Genomic DNA, 23,698 nt, shown 5'->3' with positions numbered 1-23,698 from the left:
CCCTAACGTCCCCCAAGACCCTCCAGACCAGACCTCTGCCGTCTAGCTTTAAGGTTAGCGTTAGCGTCACAGAACCGCAACACCTCGCGCACATACGGCCCTGCTGCTGCTGACTTCACTTCCCCTCGGCATGCTGGGAGCTCAGGGGCTCCAGCCGTACGGCAGCAGGTGAGATTTATGAGGTGTTAAGAATGTTCGGCTGTAACCGAAACAGAAACAGGCTGCGAAATAAGCCCCGCCCCCCCATCTAACGCTCCATATTCCAAACATATACATCTACCCCCCCACCACTGATGGCTATAACATCAATATTAGGCCTCCGCTAAACCCAAACACACCTTCTAGAATATCCCCCCTGAGTTCCCCCGCCACCGCGCCATCGCCGCACTAAAACCCCCCCCCGGCCCCGGCCCCGCCTCCTACACGGAAAACACATCTCACCATCACGCCCGGATCTGCTTTCTGTACTGTAGCACTTATTACGAGGGGGTGGAGGGATGATTGGGGGGGCCTAATTCCAGTCCTGGTTCTCATTTGCAGCCTTTCTCCTTTCTAGTGTGATTCACTTTCACAGAACGAGCCATTTAAGGGCTCTGTCACTTTTATGCAAATAATAAGCTGTCACGGGTCAAGCCTGGCAAAACACGAACAAGCTAGTTCATGCTTAACTGTAATAGAAACAAAAAACTCTATTTGATACTATTTGAAAGTACTTACATCTTCCACATCTGCTGACTTTCCACGAACAGTAGGTATAGATCCCTCCCTCAGACAAAGTCTGCTGGCTAATTCTGCTGTGTACTGTCTGAGGTTCTCAACCAGCAGACAGAAAGGGTGTTTCGGCTTCAACTGATCTAGTGGGTGGGGCTCTGCTGGGGGTTGAAGGCTGAGGAATGGAGTCAGGGAGGTTCTATGCAGGTTTTTTTATTGTGATGTCACAATAAGGAATGTTCGTCCATAAGTTTTTCTGTGATTATAGAAACATATGGATGGACTTTTTGGGTTTATTTGGTGCTTTAAGTGTTTATAGAGGCATAAGCTGAAATATAAAAACACATAAAATTGTAATATGGATTACACCACTACTTCAAATCAAATCAAATAAAATTTATTTGTATTGCTCTTTTTATATACTGTTTTTTGTATACTATTTTTTGCTTTTAAATCTCTTTCAATGCATGTCTGTTTCAAATGCTTGGTTGCGTTTCTCAATGCTGACTGACTGATTGATTTCTTGATTGATTTCTGTTTTCTACTTACATCTCCCTCATCTGCTGACTTGCCGTGGACAGCAGGTACAGATCCCACCCTCAGAAGAAGTCTGCTGGCTAATCCTGCTGTCTACTCTCTGAGGTTTTCAACCAGAGGACAGACATGGTAGTATGGATTACACCACTGTCTTAAATCAAATAAAATATATTTATATAGTGCTTTTTTTACTACTGCCAGTGAGCTACCCTATCATGATGGAGGTTCAATTCCAGGTCAGGGTGATATTCTGCACTACACCAATAAGAGTCCTTGGACAAGATTCTTAACACTACACTGGCCACAACTCTGTAATAGGAATAAACTTGTAAGTCACAATGGATTAGTAAATGAGATCAAAATACTCTAAACTCAAGCTCTAATTACCATTTCAACAACTTATTTTACATGAATGATAAAATCTGATTAAAAACCTCATACTACAGTTTGTAGTGCTGAGGCTTGATATGGCTACTGCGATTGCGCAGATCTCCTTATTGCATCCACACCATCACACTGACCCCCCGAACCATTGATTCATTTTGTTGAAGGCGGGACTTTTAATAAACGTTGGCTTTAGCGTAGTGTTTAGATTCTCTGCCCGAGCCAGTCCCGAAGCCAGACCTGAACTTGGGCCGGGTCGGGAGGAGATTTCCCACCATTTTCCTCGGTCCGGGTCGGGTCAGGCTCAAACAAATTGTCTGTGATGTAGGCGTAAGTTTTTTAATGCTATTTATATTTTATTTAAAGCTATGGCATGATAATCACAATATAGCCAAGTAACAAATCAAAAAAGTTGCACGTGTGTTAGTGTTGTTGGTCTATTTGGATTTAATGATTGTGTAGTGTATAGCCGTATTGCTGTTTTTTGTGTTTTTGGACATAGGCTACATGCTTAAAGTAAGAAAAAAATAGTTTGGAAAGTTTAATAACCTTAAACATTGTTAACTTATATTAGAGTAAAGTCATTGTAAATTATGTTATTGCTGTTGATCTATTTCAGTTTAATGATTATGAAGTGTATTGCTGTTTTTTTGTGTTTTTTCTTAAATGATGTTAAATTATATTAGATTAGGAAAGAGAAAATTCATTCAGAAATCATTCTTGTGGCCTAATTTACCCATGTTTAGACCTGTGGATCATTGTTTAACATTGTCGGCGTTTAAATTTTTCGGAAATCTGTTCTTAATAAACGTTTTTTCTTAAATTATAATAACAGGTCTATGCTTCTTCAGTATTGCAATGCTAACTAACATAATTCTGAACAGATTTCGCTCATTCAAACAGCCCGAAAAAGTATTTAAAATGCTCAGTTTTAATGCTCAACTTACTAAACTTGATTTTTTGGGCCTGATATAATATATAACTCCCAGTCATATATTTTAACCAGTGTTTTTTTTTTTTTTTTCATCATTAATGATGTCTCTGAACTGCTGCATCATTTAAGGTGGAATGGGACAAGGAAAAGCAAGGAAATGCGACCAAGATGTACTGCTAGCAGTTTCGGAGTATGTCTTCCTTTGGTGGCCATGCAGCCTTAACACTGTAGCCTACCCCTTGAAGTGAACATGCTAAAGGCAGAGATAAGGCTCAGGGATAAGGCTAAGTGATAAGGCTAAGTGATAAGGCTAAGTGGTGGGGAAGGGGCCAAGAAAATGTGACTGGGCCAAAGAAGGAGAAATGGAGGGAAAGTTCTGGGAACTCCTTTGTTGCCCAACAGCTAAATGTAGTGTTTGCAAAATAATGACTGACATTCTTCTATACGCCCTAAAGTGTTGAATAAGTGGGTGAACCGCCGTACGCCAGCTCTGCAAGCCTTCCTTTAGCCTGACTGACATAAATTAATATTTACAATAACTCAGAAACACACGTCAAGGGAGTTTCCAAATAATCAGATCAGTCTAATCCTGGTCAACACTGAAATCCTACTCAAGCACAAGCAGCAACACCATTCACTCGGCTTCAGGGTAGTCTAAAGCACTACTGAGATATAGAGGAATTTCACAATCGGCCACCTCAAACACACGCCTCGCTGCACAGCCCGCAGAGCAGGACGAGGACCAGGGCTTTCCTGGAAGTCTGATTACCACATGCATCAAAGCATTGTGGGAGGATTTGCCGGGTTTTGGCTGAGAGGTTGGACATTTCAGAAAGACTTTATTTGTTTATGTTTCAATCTTACGTTTAATTCCCTAAAAAAGAAGCTTTACTGAAATGGACTTGTGTGGTAAAGCATTGGGTAGGGATTAGGGCTGTGCAATATATATAATTTCAGCATTAGTATCACAGTGTGCACATGCATAACAGCCACATCGTAGGGTGCACAATGTTCTCAATATGTCCAATATCTCCAATAGTGAGTTTCACTTTAGGGGTCAGAGACAAAATATATGATACAATGTGTAATGAATAAATCTATACTTTTTCTAATTCAGTAGGAAATGAGAGCAAGCGTGTTAAATACCTACAGCAGTCCAATTTCAAAACACCACAGAGAATTGTCTGCCCCGCCCACCTCTCTCCAGATGCGAAGCTCACTCAGGTTGCCAACTTAAGGAGGCTGAATCTACACAATCCAATGCCAGACAGGTTCGGGACCTTCTACCACGGCAAGCAACAACGAGTCATACTCTGTACGTTAATCAGCTAATGAATATGTTTGGAATGTTTTTAATTGTTTGCACATTATAAACCACCTCATGTAAACCTTGTTATCCTTGCTATACATGAAGCGAACACAGCCCCTGTCTGTTCCAGCTGGCGCGCGTTGGACCGGCCTAAAGACTCTGCCTCAGCCTTCACTCGAGAGATACACTGGCGATTAGAGGAAGGCTGAGGCAACACAAACATAAAAAAGTTAGTTTTGGGTGTTGATGGAGGGCATTTTTCCTAATAAGCAATAAATATACATAATAAATGTTTTGAGTTCATTCACTCCCAGTGTCTGTGTCTCTCTGTGCTTCTGCACTACCAGGTCACAGAGATACAGAGATTTGAAGAGCACAGTCAAACTTCAGCACAGCAGAAAAAAGAAACAGCCTCCAGATCCAGGTGAAGGATACGGTAACACCTCATCAAAAGAGTCTTGGCACGGCCGGTCGGTTATATTACTCTGAATAACAATAAACGCACATAAAGCGGAGTGGTGTGTGTGGAGGATCAGCAGAGGGAGAGTAACTCTACACGGCTACACTGTGCTGAACGGCTGTGGGGGACGGGGAAGGGCTCGAGCTGTACTGTAAGACTGGGCTCAGAAACACACTGAGGAATTCAGACAATGTGCATTTTTTATTTCCTGCTCAGAACCGGGCCGACCCGAACACCGAACCAGAGTCACACGTCATAAATCTTTCAGCACCAGACAAAATCAGACATTAAGCCGCTGCATGCGATTCCACATCCACTGCCTGGGAACAGCAGGACCCTGCTGGGGAGTATAATTCGCAGTCGCTTGACTTCACCTGCATTCAGGGGGTACAGGACTTTTATTTTTTTACCGTAATCGCAGGACGAGTTTTAACCATAAACACAGTCAGAGCGCTGAAAAACTGAGCAGAAACTACAGGATCTCACCACAGATCAGTTATTCAATTTCTGAGTTGCATCAACTCGACTTCGGGTTGAACTCATGTATTTTTTAGTATCACAACATAAATATCATATATATAGAAAAAAACATTATCATGCAGCTTTACTATAATGAGCAGGCCAAACATTGTGTATAAAAAAAATAAAAATAATCTAAGGACACTGTTCACAAGATGCTGACCACAGGACACTACCTACATGATGCTGCCCACAGGACACTACCTACAAAATGCTGCCCACAGGACACTACACACAGGACACTACACACAGGATGCTACCTACAGGACACTACCCAAAAGATGCTGCCTACAGGACACTACAAACAGGATGCGGCCCACAGGGCACTACACACAGAATGCTGCCCACAGGATGCTACCCACAGGAAGTTACCTGCAGGACGCTGCCTACAGGACACTACCCACAGGATGCTGCCCACAGGATGTTGCCTAGAGGATGCCGTCCACAGGATATTACACACAGAATGTTGCATAGAGGATGCTGCCCACAGGACACTACCCACAGGATGCTGCCCACAGGATGTTGCCTAGAGAATGCTGCCCACAGGACACTACCCACAGGATGCTGCCCTCAGGACACCACACACAGGATGCTGTCTAGAAGATGCTGCCCACAGGATATTACACACAGGATGCTGCCCTCAGGACACTACACACAGGATGCTGCACTAGAAGATGCTGCCCACAGCATGCTGTCCGCAGAATGCAAAACACAGGACACTACCCACAGGATGCAGCCTACAGGACGCGCTCTATGTTTTATGTTCAGTGTTTTGTCTGATTCTTTGTTCTGTAAATTCGCTTTGTGACAACATCAGTTGTAAAAAGCACTACTTGACACTACACACAAGTTGCTGCCTACAGGACACTACATGATTGCCCTATTTCATGCAGCACTTTTCTGCATGTGAGATCACTAAAGCTTAAGTCATATCATAGTGTGCTTTTTTTGGATATACCAATGGAAAGTGGAAACATCAATGATTAAACCAATCACGTAACCCCACACACAGCACAGGGAGCGGATAGCTTCCACACCTGCAGCGGAACCAGACTAGAGTCTGCATGAAATAAACCCTTATACCAGTGATTAATGGGGGACGCTTTCAGAGAAGCTTTCAGCTCCAAGTTACTGCATTAATACTCGACCAAACATACTAAACATACTCACAGATCTTTTTTTTTTTTTTTGTAAACTCTGCAAAAAAGCAGTTTTGCATGCTTTAATTTTTTCGTGTTGTGGGTTTAATTTTCTGACAAACACCTGAACGATGCATGCACTGTACCCTGCTCACACACAGCGAGACGGGGGTGATGCAGGACATGGTGATGGTACCTACCAGTATCCTGCTGAGAGGTGTTCCTGTGTGCTTAATGGTTTCCTCACGCCGGGGCTTACTGGGAGTTCTGGCCGCCGCCCTGCGAGGAATAAACAGAGGATTGTTGAGAGCGAGGAACACAGGAACATATGGAAATCAAAACAGCCAGGCAAATACAATCAACCCCCTCCCTCCCTCCATCCCTCCCTCCATCCCTCCCTCTATTCCTCCCTCCATCCCTCCCCCAGCCCACACTCCTCCTCCTCAGGATATGGGTTCTCCAGCTCAGGCTGGGTTCAACTCCAGGCTACCCCTGTTACCATAACAGCTTAATTCCTAAACAAATAAATCAACATGGCAACCCACCCACCCCCCCATACACACACACACAGATTACTTCATACGATAATAACCATAACATGAATTAGCATGTTAGCGATGCTAACACACTTCCGTCTGCTTCTCATTAAATACCGACATCAGAGCGTGATTGACTTAACACGGCAGTGCTGATCTATAATACATACGGTCTACATTTTCGACCACACAACCACTACATTACAATACAGATACTGATGAGTGCCAGTTTCATCATGATGTCTTTGATCGTTTTTGTCACTTTACTTGGTTGAGTCGTTCTATGCTTCTCATAATCTGTATTAGAACATTAATCAAATAGATGAATATTAAAATATTCACTGTATACCTGTAACTCTACCCTTTTCACTACTTTACAAACTTACATTAAAAGACAAGAAACTCAGAAAGTTAAGTAGTTCAGCACAGCTGTTAACTGAAAGCCTGAATTCCAGGTGAATCTTCCTCATAAAGCGGATGAAGATACAGATTTCCCAAATTGATTAGATTCCAATTCACCAGGTCCCAATCTGATTTGATATAAATGGATTCAAAAATATTTCAATTACAATTACAGGTTTTGTGCCTACAGGACAGTGCTTGCAGAACACAGCCCGAAGGATGCTACACACAGGACCCTGCTGAAGGGACGCTAGCCACGGGACACTGCCCACAAGGAGCTGCCTACAGGATACTATCCACAAGATGTTACCAGCAAGACACTGCCCACAGGAAAACTATCCTCGGGATACTGTCAGCAAGACGCTGTCCACAGAAAAACTACCCTCAGGACACTGCCCACAGGAAAATTATCCACAGGACACTGCCTGAAGGACACTGCCCACAGGAAAACTATTCACAGGACACTGTCTGCAAGACATTGCCCAAAGGAAAACTATCCACAGGACACTTTCCACAAGATATTACCAACAAAACATTGCCCAAAGGGAAACTATGCACAGGAAAACTATCCACAGGACACTGCGCACAGGACATTTCACACAGGACACTGCCCATAAGACTAACCACAAGATGTTACCAATAGGACATTGCTCAAAGGAAAAGTATCCACAGGACACTGCCCACAAGATGTTAGCAATAGGAACCTGCCTAAAGTAAAACTATCCACAGGACACTGCCCGCAGGAAAAACTATCCACAGGACACTGCCCACAGGAAAAACTATCAAGAGGACACTGCCCACAGGATGTTGCACACAGAACACAGCCCACAGGATACTACACACAAGATGTTACCAATAGGACACAGGACACTGCCTGCAGGAAAACTATCCACAGGACACTGCCCTTAGGACACTACCCACAAGATGTTACGAACAGGACACTGTCCACTGGAAAACTATCCACAGGACAATGCCCATAGGAAAACTATCCACACCACCTTGCCCACAAGACACTGTGCACAGGACACTGCACACAGAAAAACTTTCCCTGCTGGCTGGTTATTTGTGGTTGGTGGACTATAATCAGGTCAGTAGTGACAGTAGTGAGGTGTTTAAAAACTCCAGCAGCACTGCTGTATCTGATAAACTTCACTCAGGGAAAAACAGGTGAATTTTATAGATGGATTTTGGGTTTAAATGAACCGATATCAGATCGATTGAAAAAGTTGTTTAGGTTTTTTAGGGTTAGATGAAGCTCCTCCTCCAGCTCCGGCTCCTGCAGTGTGAGACAGTGATGTAGGGCGTGTATACCAGGCTCACGAGCGCTCACAGTGATCTCGGCTCTGAGAAACCCCCCCGGAGGGCTCAGAGGAAAGCCCCGCCCCCTGACGAGCTGCTTGTTTACACAGGAAGCTGCGCTCCTCTCTCAGATACACCGTGTTCCCGTTTCAGGCGTGGTGCAATTTGCGTTCCTCTGCAGCCGAATTCCAACCGCCGCAACAGGTACCGGCATGCAGATTCCAGAAACGTCATCTAGGAACTGCAGAGCAGGACTCGGCACTACTGACCTGAAGAACGAGAGTTACTGCTGCCTAAACCACAGAAACCCCGCCCCCTACAACAGGGTGCAGTCCAATCACAGTCTATTGTCTGCAGAACTGTGCACTAAAAATAATTCATACTGGACTCAACACTGCAGAGCCTGTATGTTGGGTCACTATTACACTCATTACTCTGCCTTTTGCCCCTGTAAGTAGGTGTTTAAAAACTCCAGCAGCACGGCTGCATCTGATTAAAGTAAAACAGGGAAAAATAGGCTAATTTAGAATATTGATCTTGGGTTAAATGAATCAATATTAGATAGCAGACCTCAAAAATCAACATTTTATTTTTTCACACAGGACACTGCCCACATGACTTTACACACGGGGCACTGCCCACAGGAAAACTGTCCACAGGACACTGCTCACAGGACACTACCAACAGGACGCTACCAACAGGACACTGCCCACAGAATTAATCCTTATTATTATTATTTTTTTTTAAACTATAAAAAAAGAAATGAAGGAAACAAGAAGGAAAGGAAGGAAAGAACAAAGCAAATAAAAAATCTATGTAATTAAGGAAATAAAGGAAGGAAGTAGAGAAGGAAGAAAGGAAGGAAGGAAGGAAAGCATTAAGAAACGATGGAAAGATGGAAGGAAATAAACAAAGGAATGAAGGAAAAAAAGGAGGGAAATAACAAAGGAAACACGGAAATTAATGCAGGAAATAAAGGAAGAAAGGAAAGGATGGAAAGCATGATAAAAAGGAAGGTAATAACAAAGGAAATGAAAAAATGGAATAAAGGAAAAAAAAGAAGAAAGAAAAGTAAAGGAATGAAAGCATTAAGAAAGGAAGAAAAGAACAAAGGAGATAAAACAACAGAATGAAGATGCATGAATTACAGGAAATAAAGGAATGTAATAAAGGAAAGAAGGAAATGAAGGAAGAAATGTAAAGGAAGGAAAGCATTATGAAAGGAAGGTAAGAACAAATGAAAAAAACAATGGAATAAAGGAAATAAAGGAAGAAAGGAAAGAAGGAGGAAAGGTAGAACAGGAGCCAGGAAGGCTGAAAAGCAGAAAGAAAGACATGAAGGAAGGTTTGTACCCTTCCTAGTGGCAGCTGTGTTGATTCAACAAAATGAAGAAAAAAACTGTGTTATAATAATGCAATTGTGAAAATTATCATTATTTATTAACATTTATAATAATGATAATCCATAATCTAAATAATAATGAGGAATCTGTTGTGTTTAAATAATAAAGTGGGAAATGGTGATCTGGTGGTGATAAATCTGGTGTCTGAGGTCTGTGGGTTGGGGAGGTGTTGGTTGGTCGGTGTAGGGAGGACAGTTGACGGAGGCGTGTGGGGGCGTGTGTGTGAGGGGCAGATGTGGGCGGGGCTACAGGCTGGTGCTGAGTGTGAACAGCAGTAGTGAGCGGCGGAGGTGCCGGATCAGGACAGACTCTTGACAGGGCTAATTTGTGGCTGATTAGTCGGGGTCAGAGGTCAGCTTGTCTGTTTGTTCAGACCCCCCTCCACTCTCCGACAGAAGCGTGCCGGCAACCGCCATCAACCACCAATCAGCAGCCCCCTGACTCATCCCCCACTACACTCTGATACACTGCAGGCTGATACTTTCTACAGGATTCCCACCGCTGAGCAGCTTTATTGAGATAGGGATTTCATTTTCCAGCAGGATTTGAATTTTTACACTGCCTTAAATAATAATAAAGTCTAGTTTCCTGAGATACTGACTGAGATACTGTAATAATCACCCACACTTATAATAAAAAAGAAAGGAATCACTTAAACGTTTGGTGAAATAAATTAAATGCTGGAAAAACAGTGAAATAGTTTAATAGTGAAAGTAAGAGCTTTCCCATTCGCACAATGCATATTGAGAAGGTGACAACTTAAAGAAAAATGTGAATGAATATATGTAATACTTTGGAAATGTCTTATGTTTTATTATTCATATTATTTATCTACTTTTAAAATACATTTCTTTTTTTTAATGGTGTCATCATTTGTTCACAAGACTGCATATCAAAAATACAGAGAAAGAAATGTTATTTAGTAAAGATTATGGTTCTATATAGAACTATTTTTAGTGTTAAACCTGCTAATTGTTCTATTTATTACTGTTTATCTTTATTTAATTGATTTTGCATTTATTTTTAGATGTGATGCACCTGATACATTATAATACCTATAATTGTATAAAATTACAAAAAGTACTAAATATTTGTTTTATTTCCAAATTGATTATTTATTAGTATTATTTTTATGACTAAATATATATTTTTTTAATACATGACTTTAAATCCATCCCAATGCATGTTTTTATGTTTTTTTATATGGGGAGGGGGTGCACAAGAAGGAAATTATATCTATAGAAAAATATATATGCTTTATATTTTTGCTTTTTCCAAGTTCCACTCCAATAGAACATGTTTTCAGTTCTATTAAGCAGCATTTAATTTATAATATAGTGATAAACATCTGGAGCGGGACTCTGCAGTAGTGACCTGTAGGACTCTGATTGGCAGATTCTCACACAAAGAGGGCTGTAATCTAAATGCCAGACATAGCAGCAGCACAGTGTAATGTTATTCCTGAAGCTATTATAGCCAATCTTTCTTCATAAAGAACAAAAAAATCATCAGCTGCTTTTTTCCAGGCTGTATAATAACAGTCCTCTATTATATAATCACACAGAGACATTATTCAATCTCTGTGTTTCTCTTGTATCTGAGCCTTTAACTCTATTATTGTTATTGTCGGTGGTTTTTCTCATCGTTAGCGCTGAGAGGTGTCCACGGCGCGAGCGGGAAGCCCACACACACACACAGATACACACACACACACACACACAGATACACACACACACACACACACACACACACACACAAAAACAGATACACACTGCGAAATTCAGAACTGCATCAGCAGCAGCCTGTCGAAGTGCCAGTTTCACCTCTGAACAGGAAAACCACAACGCTGTCCATCACACCACACTGCAGCCAACGGACTGGAGAACCCAGTCAGAGGACTTGGACAGAGGACTTGATAAGAGAACTTGGACAGAGGACTTATCCAGAGAACTTGGGCAGAGAACTTGGGCAGAGAACTTGGACAGAGAACTTGGTAAGAGAACTTGGACGGAGGACTCGGTCAGAGAACTTGGACAGGGGACTTATCCAGAGAACTTGGGCAGAGAACTTGGACAGAGGACTTGGTCAGAGAACTTGGACAGAGGACTCAACCAGAGAACTCGACCAGAGAACTTGACCAGAGAACTCAACCAGAGGACTTGGACAGAGAACTTGGACAGATGACTGATCCAGAGAACTCAATCAGAGAACTCATCCAGAGGACTCATCCAGAGAACTTGGACAGAGAACTGATCCAAAAAACTCAACCAGAGAACTGAACCAGAGAACTCAACCAGAGAACTTGGTCAGAGAACTTGGTCAGAGAACTTGGTCAGAGAAAAAACCCTCTGGAGAACCTGGCCAGAGAACCCCTTTAGAGAACTCGGGCAGAGAACTTGGTCATAGGACTCATCCAAAGAACTTGTCCTGAAAACTCGGCCAGAAAACTTGGTCAAAGAACTCGTCCAGAGAACCTTTAAAATGCCTTCACAGAGTGAAGGAAAAGCAGCAACTATTGTTCAGCACCTCCAGGAACTCCTCCCTTCAAGACGCTGAGAAAACTATTCCAGGTGACTCTCCCTCATGAAGACACTGAGATTAAAATATATTTACACCAAGAGTCTGCAGATCTGAACTCAAAGATAAATCTGATACTTATTTAGAAGAATCACTCTGAAACGTTAATCTAAAAAAAATGTAAGTAAAATAAAAAAGTAAAAACTATAGAAATCTGTTGGAGGGAAATACGTTTTCCCGCTACTGTGAGTGTTGTAATAAATAATATCAGTACTGAGCGATGCTGATTGGCCGGCGTGTTGTGTATTGTTAGCAGACTGAAGGTCTGTGCAGGAGAAGTGAATAATCCGCAGGTAGAAGTACAGTACCAGCTTTTACTGACTATAAACACTGAATCTGAGTAGCGTAGCTACTGTTAGAGGGGGGGGGGGGGGGGATAGGAGGAGAAAGTGGGGTCCAGTCTCTAAAAGAGTCGGTTCTCAGGTTCCAGCAGGACGGGGGTTTTAATTACAGGTCTGGCAACCCCTCACTGGAGACAGATAACAGATCTAAAGCCATTGAGCTGAAAGCCTGCAGTATTAGCTTACTGTTTTCAGCAATAAATCCCCGCAGTGTTATTCAGCCCGTGTCGGGGGGGCCGGGGTGCCGGGGGGGGGGGGGGGGGGTGGGGTTATAGTCGTCTATCTGGCCTCACACATCTCTGACGTTTCTGTCCCGTCAGGCTGCAGACTCTCTGACGCACTTATTTATCAGACTATTGTGCTTCAACCACCTCGGTCTAGACCTCGCTTCTATGCATGCCTACACGTGTGTATTGTGTGTATTGTGTGTGTGTGTGTGTGTGTGTTTGGGGTGTGCCATATTTGTATCATGCACTGGGGCTTGTTCGATAAACAGAATTTTATCGTTATCACAATATGAGTTTTACAGATAAACCACATAGAAACAGCTTTAACACTAAACTTAAACCACAGACTGTGTTCCCGTGACATAACTAGTCTGGGGTAGAATGTGGCGGGGTGAGGTAGAGTGAGGTAGAATAAGACATAGAGGCAGAGTGAGGTAGAGTAAAGCAGAGCCAAGTACAGTGAGGCTAAAAAAGAGCAACATAGAGTAAGTACGGTGCAGTAGAGTGAGGTAGGGTAAGGCAGAGTGAGGTAGAGTGAGACTGGATGTAGAGTAAGGCAGAGTGAGGTAGAGTGAGACTGGTTGTAGAGTAAGGCAGAGTGAGGTAGAGTGAGACTGGATGTAGAGTAAGGCAGAGTGAGGTAGAGTGAGACTGGTTGTAGAGTAAGGCAGAGTGAGGTAGAGTGAGACTGGTTGTAGAGTAAGGCAGAGTGAGGTAGAGTGAGACTGGTTGTAGAGTAAGGCAGAGTGAGGTAGAATAAGGTGTAGAAATTAGAGTCTGGATGCAGAGCGAGGCAGAGTGAGACATGTAGAGTAAGGTTGGAGATATAGTGAGGCAGATTGAGGTAAAGCGAGGCAGAGTGAGGCTGGACGTAGAGTAAGGTTCAACCGGATATGACCTCACACAAACTCATACAACCTCACACAACCGAATATGACCTCACACAAACTCATACAACCTCACACAACCAGATATGACCTCACACAAACTCATACAACCTCACACAACCGGATATGACCTCACACAAACTTATAGAACCTCACACAGCTGGATATGACCTCACACAAACTTATAGAACCTCAAACAAACTCACACAACCTCACACAAACTCATACAACCTCACACAACCGGATTTGACCTCACACAAACTTATACAACCTCACACAAACCCGTACGACCTCACGCAAACTCATACAACCTCACACAACCGGATATGACCTCACACAAACTTGTACAACCTCAAATAACCCTGATTCGACCTCACACAAACTCATACAACCTCACACAACCAGATATGACCTCACACAAACTTATAGAACCTCAAACAAACTCATACAACCTCACACAAACTCATACAACCTCACACAACCGGATTTGACCTCACACAAACTTATACAACCTCACACTAACCCGTACGACCTCACGCAAACTCATACAACCTCACACAACCGGATATGACCTCACACAAACTTGTACAACCTCAAATAACCCTGATTCGACCTCACACAAACTCATACAACCTCACACAACCAGATATGACCTCACACAAACTCATACAACCTCACACAACCAGATATGACCTCACACAAACTCATACAAACTCACACAACCGGATATGACCTCACACAAACTTATACAACCTCACACAGCCGGATATGACCTCACACAAACTCATACAACCTCACACAGCCGGATACGACCTCACACACAAACTTAAACAACCTCAAACAACCTCATACAACCTCACACACAAACTCGTAAAACCTCAAACAACCTCATACGACCTCACACACAAACTCCTACGACCTCAAACAACCTCATACGACCTCACACACAAACTCGTACAACCTCATACGACCTCACAAACAAACTCGTACAACCCCAAACAACCTCATATGACCTCACACACAAACTCGTACAACCTCAAACAACCTCATACTACCTCACACACAAACTCGTAAAACATTCAAAGACAATATACGACCTCACACACAAACTCCTACGACCTCAAACAACCTCATACAACCTCACACACAAACTCGTCCAACCTCATACGACCTCACACACAAACTCGTACAACCCCAAACAACCTCATATGACCTCACACACAAACTCGTACAACCTTAAACAACCTCATACGACCTCACACAAACTCGTACAACCTCAAACAACCTCATACGACCTCACACACAAACTTGTACAACCTCAAACAACCTCATATGACTTCACACACAAACTCGTACAACCTCAAACAACCTCATATGACCTCACACACAAACTCGTACAACCTCAAACAACCTCATATGACCTCACACACAAACTCGTAAAACCTCAAACAACCTCATACGACCTCACACACAAACTCCTACGACCTCAAACAACCTCATACGACCTCACACACAAACTCGTCCAACCTCATACGACCTCACACACAAACTCGTACAACCCCAAACAACCTCATATGACCTCACACACAAACTCGTACAACCTTAAACAACCTCATACGACCTCACACACAAACTCGTACAACCTCAAACAACCTCATACAACCTCACACACAAACTCGTAAAACCTCAAACAACCTCATACGACCTCACACACAAACTCCTACAACCTCAAACAACCTCATACGACCTCACACACAAACTCGTCCAACCTCATATGACCTCACACACAAACTCGTACAACCTTAAACAACCTCATACGACCTCACACACAAACTCGTACAACCTCAAACAACCTCATACAACCTCACACACAAACTCGTAAAACCTCAAACAACCTCATACGACCTCACACACAAACTCCTACGACCTCAAACAACCTCATACGACCTCACACACAAACTCGTCCAACCTCATACGACCTCACACACAAACTCGAACAACCTCAAACAACCTCATACGACCTCACACACAAACTTGTACAACCTCAAACAACCTCATATGACTTCACACACAAACTCGTACAACCTCAAACAACCTCATATGACCTCACACAAACTCGTACAACCTCAAACAACCTCATATGACCTCACACACAAACTCGTACAACCTCAAACAACCTCATATGACCTCACACACAAACTCGTACAACCTCAAACAACCTCATACGACCTCACACACAAACTCGTACAACCTCAAACAACCTCATACGACCTCACACACAAACTCGTACAACCTCAAACAACCTCATAGGACCTCACACACAAACTCGTACAACCTCAAACAACCTCATATGACCTCACACACAAACTCGTACAACCTCAAACAACCTCATACGACCTCACACACAAACTCGTACAACCTCAAACAACCTCATACGACCTCACACACAAACTCGTACAACCTCAAACAACCTCATACGACCTCACACACAAACTCGTACAACCTCAAACAACCTCATACGACCTCACACACAAACTCGTACAACCTCAAACAACCTCATACGACCTCACACACAAACTCGTACAACCTCAAACAACCTCATACGACCTCACACACGAACTTGTACAACCTCAAACAACCACAAATACCACACAAACTCATTCAACTTCAAACAACTTCACACACAAACTTGTACAACCTCATACGACCTCACACAAACTCCTACAACCTCATACGACCTCATACAAACTCATACATCACACAAACGTACACAACCTTCCACAACCTGCTGTTGTTTAGAAAGTATAGGGTATGACCTCAGGCACAGACTTTAAGTTTAATATTTAACATAATTCTATATACTTGGGGACAAAAATGGAGAGAGAAAAGTAGAACAGTGGATTAAATGGACCACTGCCTTTCTATTTTCTATCATATTCTTTTAGATAATATTCTACTCTTTTTAATATTATAAAAGTACCAATAAAACATATTATAAATACAACAGAGCACTAGTAGTACTGATGTTGCGAATAGTAGCATTTCTCTGTTCTGCTCTCTGTGCTATAGTTTATGAATGCATTAGTATTGATGTTAAGATGTGCTTACAAATTTATTTGGCCAATGTAGACAAAAAATTATATCACAAATTATTTCTTTCATTATTGAAAAAAAAAGACATTTTAGTAAAAAAATACATTGCTAGCAAAAAACATTAAAACATTTATTTATACCTTTGATAGGCACAACCTAAACATTTAATCTTTGATGTTTGAAATTTAAAACCTATACATTTTAAGTTTTAATATTATATTTGATTTAGTTTCCCTTTATTTTTTATTAACTTTCGTTATTGATATTATTTGTCATAAAAAAGAGGAAATATTATATATCACTGTAGGTTTAAAGCTGAAATCTATAAGAATAATAAATGATTTACACTGGGTTAGCTCAGCCCCGACTCTGTTTATCTAAAGCAAATATTGAGTGTCCTATTCTGACAGTATGGGTGTCCCACTTTATCTAATAACCTCCAGAAAGTCCTGAAGTTCGGACAGTTAAAGTTTAGAGAGAGTTTCTGTCTGTGTTTAAACTTTTTAACCTCTTAAACTCTGTGGTGGGATCAGTGGTGACTCAAATGAACCGTCGTCAGAGTCCATTCTTATAGGAGCACTCAGCTCTGTAAACACACACACACACAAATACGGACACACTGCAGAGCAAAAACCTGACTTTTAACTCGTAAAACAATAAACAGAATAAAGAATAAAATAATAACATTACTCTTCTCTTAAATGAGCTGCTGGTGTATCTTCACAGTGTAAACCAGCAGCTCAGTATCTGTCTCTGCTGAGACGCACAAAAGCAACTCGCTGTTAAGATACGAACGTGCCAAAGTCAGAGCTCACCCGACTCTTAAAGGGAATAATAACTGTAACACTGATTGGTTTACTTTTTCACGTTATGCCCAAAATTAACCACACCCATGATTAATTAAGAGAATTAGCTCATGCCTTCTGTGCTTAAGGCATATTTTTTTGTGCCCTCACGATACCAAAGACACGCCGACAGGCCCTAAACCCAGCGGTGCGATACGCACGTGACCGATGCACTATAGATCACTAAAATAGTGCCCTTTGACTTAGAAATGCTTAGAAATAGGGCTGTAACTATTAACAAACGTTAGCTGGATAAGTGTTTGAAAGATACAGTGCTCTGCCCACTAGAGCTGCACGATATTGGAAAAAAAATACATTGAAAATGTTATTTTCCTGACGGTATATATATATCGCGATATTAAACAATGCAGGGCCCATGACATCACCAGCTCCGCCCACACCCGCGCACTGTCTCACATCCGGACCAGTCAGCACCGAGCTCAACTCAAAAGCCGAGGAAAACAGCAAAACAACAGTAATCGGCCCTTTAATCAGGCATTTAAATGTCTTTTTAAAAGGTAAATAAGAGTGTTTGTTTTTCTGGGATTAAAAGTGTGAATTCAGCTGTAACTGGAAATATCTGCACTGATAAACTGTGCTGGACTGAGGAGCACAGCTTTCCACACGTGCTCACGTTTACAAGCACGTGCCCAACCATGTGGATGAAGGAGGCCATGCGTGAGGTTACCTCGTGTTTAATTCTGCCCACCCCCCTCACGCTTCTCAGGCAGCAGCAGCCTGTCACTCACACAGACACAGAGACTGCGCTGTGCATCTACTTCTTGTGTCAAGAATCAAAAACATTAAAACATTGCAACATGACGTGTTTGATTTCATTGCTTTAAGTGACATCATCGCACGTCCTGCGATGTGACTGTTGCGCATGCGCACATCACGACGACGATGCTTAAATTAAGTTACATGTTATGGTATATTTATTTTCTTAGACAAACAATCAAAAAACTATTTTTAGGGAGGAAACTCTTTGGAAAAAAGGTAAAAAATACATAAAAGTAACCAAGAATCTCCTGAAAATAACATCCAGCCTGTGTGAATGTTTTATATAATATAACTTAGTAGGGCTGGACCCGAATATTCGGGTATTCGCTCGTTGAGTAGGTATTCGTTTTTTAATTTTAGTATTTGGATATTCGTTTTATTATTCCTATTATTTCTGCTAGCAAACTATTTATTTTAAATAGTGTCTGCCATGTACTGCCATGATGAAGCTGCTTCTGTCTGACATTAAAAGTAATGTTATACATGATAAAAACTTGCAGGCACTTCAAAACTGATTTATATGATAAAATGTAAGGGGTAATGTGGCAACAGCAGGGGCCTAGCCTACAAGAATGATGTCTGAATGAATTTCCTCTAATCTAATATAATTTAACATGGTCTAAGAATATAAAATAATTCCTAAACAAACAAACTATTTTATATTGAGCTTATAGCCCAAGTGCAAAAACAATATATATAAATACGGCTATTTATGCACTGCACAATCATTAAACTGAAATAGACCAAGAACAGTAACATAATTTACAATGAATTTCCTCTATTGTAATATAATTAACATTATACAGCAGTTAGTTCCGACCTCACAATCTGATTGGTTGAGAAGTGTTCTAGCCGTGCTGATATTTGTGATAATATCACGGCCTTCTCACACTAAACCTGTATCACTCCGCCGACGCGTTGCCAAGTAACGGTGTGTTTATACACACAGTACAGCTTAGAATCATCAACGGCATCAGCGGCAGCGTTAGCTTAGCACAGGCTAGCGCTCAACCACGGCACGCTCGCCCGCAGCGCTGGTTGTCTTTTGTGGAAAAAAGGGAAAGAAAATCGCTCGGCTAATGCCGTCTGACAGCCAGAACACTAACTTAACCAGCCAGGCTAGGCTAAGCTAATGCTGAGCTAAAGCAAGCTACGCTAACCTAACCACTGTCCAGCCGGCTAGCTAAAACCAAAACGACCCAGCAAAACAAGCAGAAATGCTCAAAAAATGCGCAGCGTTCACCTGAAGACGACTCCACGGAGCAGGAGAGGAGAGGATTAGTGTTATTTCACGCTCCTAACGTTACCATCTTCACTTATTCCATATTTTGATTTCAAGCTAACTTTCGTGGTGTTAGTCTGTTTGAACCATACACTGTTTTGTAGTTAAGTTTCAGTTCTGTTACTGTCACATATTAGCCTGTGTCTGTCCTGTGTTTTTCCCTCTTTTGGTTTTCTGTGCTCCTGCCCTGTTTTCCTGTCTTGTGTTTCCAGCAATGTGCTTTTTTGAGCACATGGCATTGTTTTGTTATTGTTCTGTCTCCGCCCTAGCCCCGCCCTAGCCCTGCCCAAGCCATTAGTGTTGTCACCTTGTGTGTCTCATTTGTAACTCCGCCCCCTCATTACCTCCACAGGTGTCCCTAGTGTGTGCCTGTGTATAAATACCTCATGTGATCCATTGTTCTCTGTTGCGCTTTTTGTTTGACCGTGTTCGTTAATCTTTCCAGATTTAAATGTTTTGTTTAGCCTCAGACCTGCTGTGTTGTTTGTCCTCAGTGTCTCAGGTTTGCTTTATTTAGTTTGTTTCTTTGTTTGCTTAGTTTGCTTGTTTGGTTCAGTATTTTAGTTTATCCTCTGTTTCACAGTGTTTTGTTTTAGTTACCTTTTCTTTTTATACTCCCTAGTGTTCCTTTCTTTGTTAGTTTAATTATGGATAATAAAAAAGACTTGCACTTGCATCCTGCCTCCTCCTCCTTGTTACAGTTACAGTTTTTTTGGCGGAAGGCACAGACCATATTAAAGCATATTCAAACTGAATTTCTTAAAGTTCTTTGATTTATTTTCTTTATTAATTTAGTAAAAAAAGAAACTGTTGTATAAAAGCAATAGAACACTCGAGGTCGACAAGGCTGTGATTCGGTCTTAGATCAGCTTTTTTTACAAAATGAATAAAGAAAATAAAGTGATAACACACTCCCTCTCGTGTTCTATTGCTTAAATGTTTAAGGATATAAAATACTAATTTTTGAACAAATGTTTTTTTTTGTTTTTAAGCAAATAGCCTAAGTTCGAAAACACAAAAACAGCAATTTACTGGGCCGGCTTTATTTTTCTTATTTTTGGTTTTTAAATCCTTTTTTAATCTGTTTTTTAAAACAAATATTCGAACATTCGCTATCAATCAGGGCTGTATATCCGGAGCTCAAAAAACGCTATTCGTGCCAGCCCTAATAATTAGTAGTTTTTAGTTTAATATGGGTTTGTCAAACTATCAAAATGTTCGGCAAAGCAGGTCTTGGGGCCTAAATGTTTATCTGTTCTCACCAGTAGGAAGTACAAATGAAGGGCATGACAAAAAATAATTTTAATAAAAAAATAATAATATTCAGCCCAGCTTCCCAAAGACCACCTCATTCTGGCGCTCTGATCCGAACCGTGTCCATTCACAACAGCTTTAACTACAGCTACACTGGTCTGGACTGAATATAACTGAATTTTAGGTGTGAAAGCTCCTTAACCGAACAACACAGTCTATCCCTATGTAGTGCGCTCCTAATGAGGGACTGATACAGACCCACAGTCTATATTGTCTCTACAGTAAGTCACAGAAACATGAGTAAAAAATGCCCATTAGCTGAAAAACTTCAGCAAGAGCGCTGAGCCATCACCCTGCACTTCTGAAGGAGCGAGCGGGAGCATATGGCCACGCTCAGTTAGCAGCGCTTCCCTCACAAACGCGGATCTGGAAGTGCAGGAGTAAGATAATAAACAGCTGAAACCTGCTATCTGGGTCAACCCTGCAACCGCAAGATTAAACAACTGGATGTGACGGCCAGAGAAATGCACTGACCAAACACTATTCCACACACAGAGCTCTGGAGAACAGAGGAGTGCTGAAAAAAAGAGGAGAGAAATAATAAAAACACAGGCAGAGGCCATCTGCGGATCAGAGCTACGCTACGCTAACAATCTGTACACAGTAATTAATCAATCCTGAGGAGCACAGCTGATACTAAAATAAATCAAATCAATCAAATAAATTGTTTTCTTCTTTATTAAGAACTGAGATTATAAACCCTTTCCAGCTTTAAATGACCATTTATTTCTCTTTCAACAGAAGAAACAATACATTCTAAACGATAAGCATCACGATAAAGGGTTTACGATTCAATATATCACTTATTAAGTATCAATTATCAAAAAGTCCAAGGTCAGTGCAGAGTTTTCCCAACTTTTATGAAGATGCGGATTTCATTTTCCAGCAGGATTTGGCAGGATTCGTAGAAGAAAGAGGGAGAAAACGGAGAGAAATAATAAAAACACAGGCAGAGGCCATCTGCAGATCAGAGCTACGCTACGCTAACAATCTGTACACAGTAATTAATCAATCCTGAGGAGCACAGCTGATATTCACACACACAAATAAATCAAATAAATCAATTAAATCACCTTCTTCTTTTTATTATTTACCAAACGACTGCTTTAACAATCTGAACTGAGACATATTTCAGATATATTTCCATTTCTTTCTCTTTTAACCAAAAAAAAACAATGCGTTCTAAACGATACATTTCGCAATACAGGGTTTACGATTTAATATATCACTAATTAATTATCATTATATTAATTATCAAAAAGTCCAAAGTTAGTGCAGAGTTTTCCCAACTTTTCTAAAGATGTGGATTTCATTTTCCAGCAGGATTTGGCACCCTGCCCACACTGTGTACCAAAAGTACCAATTGGTCTTGTATAATATTCTCATTTTCTGCGACACTGATTTTTGGGTTTTTTAATTGGCTGTAAGCCATAAAATCATCAACAATAAAAGAAGAAAAAAACACACTTAAAATAGATCACTCTGTGTGTTTAATACATCTATATAATTTATATTAGAGTTTCACATTTTCAACCAAATTACTGAAATAAAGTAAGCTGATTAAAGTAAATGATATTTAATTTTTTTGAGATGCACTACTACATGTACAGTACCAGTCAAAAGTTTAGACAACCCTTGACATTCTATGTTATTATTTATTTTCTTTATTTAATTTAATTCTTTTCTATATTGTAGATTAATATTTAACAATAATGACAATGACAATAATTAAGGGATACGTATGGAATTACATAGTAATCAATAAACTGAAAACGTGTAAATCAATACTGTTTTTCAGAAAAACAGTATGTTTAGTATTGCAGACTAAAATATCACTATACTTCCATATACATACATTTTCTTTCTCTGTTTTTTATTTAATTTTATTTGTTCATTCTCACAATTATTATTTATTAAATAATATTTATTATTATATATTTATTAAACAGAGCTAATAAATGATATATATTTGAAACATTATTGATTATCTGATCATCACTCATCTCTCAAAAACGCTCCCAATAAAAAACATCAGAACTCCAGGCCACGCCCCCTCTGTCTAAATAAAGGAGCGGCTTATATATGAAACACTGTGACACAAATATAACAAATATAACCGTCTATAAAAGCAGCTCTGTGATGAATGTTCCAGAACATCAAAGAGCTCCGGCTCACACACACACACACACACACACAAACACTAACAGCCATACCAGCCATACCCCCTCTCTGACAGCCAATCAGAAGCTGCGTTGTGGATGATGGCTGCGTCTACAAGCAGCAGCTGTAAAATCCCTTTTTTTTTGGAGCTGTGACCTGCATTCACAATTAAACACGCTGCACTCGCATCCCCGCATTCTTTAATTTAGAATACACACCGCATACACACCGCATACACACCGCATACATACCACATACACACCACATACACACCGCATACACACCGCATACACACCGCATACACACCGCATACATACCACATACACACCGCATACATACCGCATACATACCACATACACACCGCATACATACCACATACACACCGCATACACACCGCATACATACCACATACACACCACATACACACCGCATACACCATCGCATACATACCACATACACACCGCATACACCATCGCATACACACCGCATACATACCGCATACATACCGCATACATACCACATACACACCGCATACATACCACATACACACCGCATACAC

The 23,698-nt window shown here is 41.1% G+C and overlaps 1 protein-coding gene across 2 annotated transcripts in view; it reads right to left on the bottom strand.

Moving 5' to 3' along the window:
• thrab (thyroid hormone receptor alpha b) overlaps positions 1–23,698 on the bottom strand; it is a 285,484-nt gene that overhangs the window by 154,624 nt on the left and 107,162 nt on the right. For both annotated transcript variants that reach the window (XM_049464647.1, XM_049464648.1), the window contains exon 3: positions 6,194–6,272. The gene's annotated coding sequence lies outside the window, so the exon portion shown is untranslated. The remainder of the gene's footprint in view (positions 1–6,193; positions 6,273–23,698) is intronic.

Source organism: Astyanax mexicanus, chromosome 15, assembly GCF_023375975.1.
Source record: "Astyanax mexicanus isolate ESR-SI-001 chromosome 15, AstMex3_surface, whole genome shotgun sequence".
Taxonomy (NCBI): domain Eukaryota; kingdom Metazoa; phylum Chordata; class Actinopteri; order Characiformes; family Acestrorhamphidae; genus Astyanax; species Astyanax mexicanus.
Note: the sequence above shows the minus strand (reverse complement) of the source record. Positions and strands in the feature narration are given on the sequence as shown.